The following is a 281-nucleotide window of genomic DNA, read 5'->3' as shown; positions in this document are numbered from 1 at the left end:
TGATGCTGAAAATTCAGCTTTGCATCACAGGAATCAATTACATTTGAAAATACTGTATATTAAAATAGAAAAATGTTATTTTGAATTGTAGTAATGTTTCACAATATGACAATTTTTTTACTCTATTTTAGATTAAATAAATGCAGCCTTGGTGAGACTTCTTTCAAAAATATTATTGAGTCTAAACTTTTGTGTGTACACTGAAATATCTCATATCAATCAATACTAATTAAGTAATTATAATAAAAAATATAATGTTCCAATCCTGAATTATAAAAAAA

At 23.1% G+C, this 281-nt stretch overlaps 1 protein-coding gene across 1 annotated transcript in view; it reads left to right on the top strand.

Moving 5' to 3' along the window:
- The window catches only part of LOC107594585 (discoidin domain-containing receptor 2-like), a 27,440-nt gene that overhangs the window by 13,297 nt on the left and 13,862 nt on the right, over positions 1–281 (top strand). The window lies entirely within an intron of this gene.

Source organism: Sinocyclocheilus grahami, unplaced genomic scaffold, assembly GCF_001515645.1.
Source record: "Sinocyclocheilus grahami isolate Dianchi unplaced genomic scaffold, SAMN03320097.WGS_v1.1 scaffold186.1, whole genome shotgun sequence".
Taxonomy (NCBI): Eukaryota; Metazoa; Chordata; class Actinopteri; order Cypriniformes; family Cyprinidae; genus Sinocyclocheilus; species Sinocyclocheilus grahami.
Note: the sequence above shows the minus strand (reverse complement) of the source record. Positions and strands in the feature narration are given on the sequence as shown.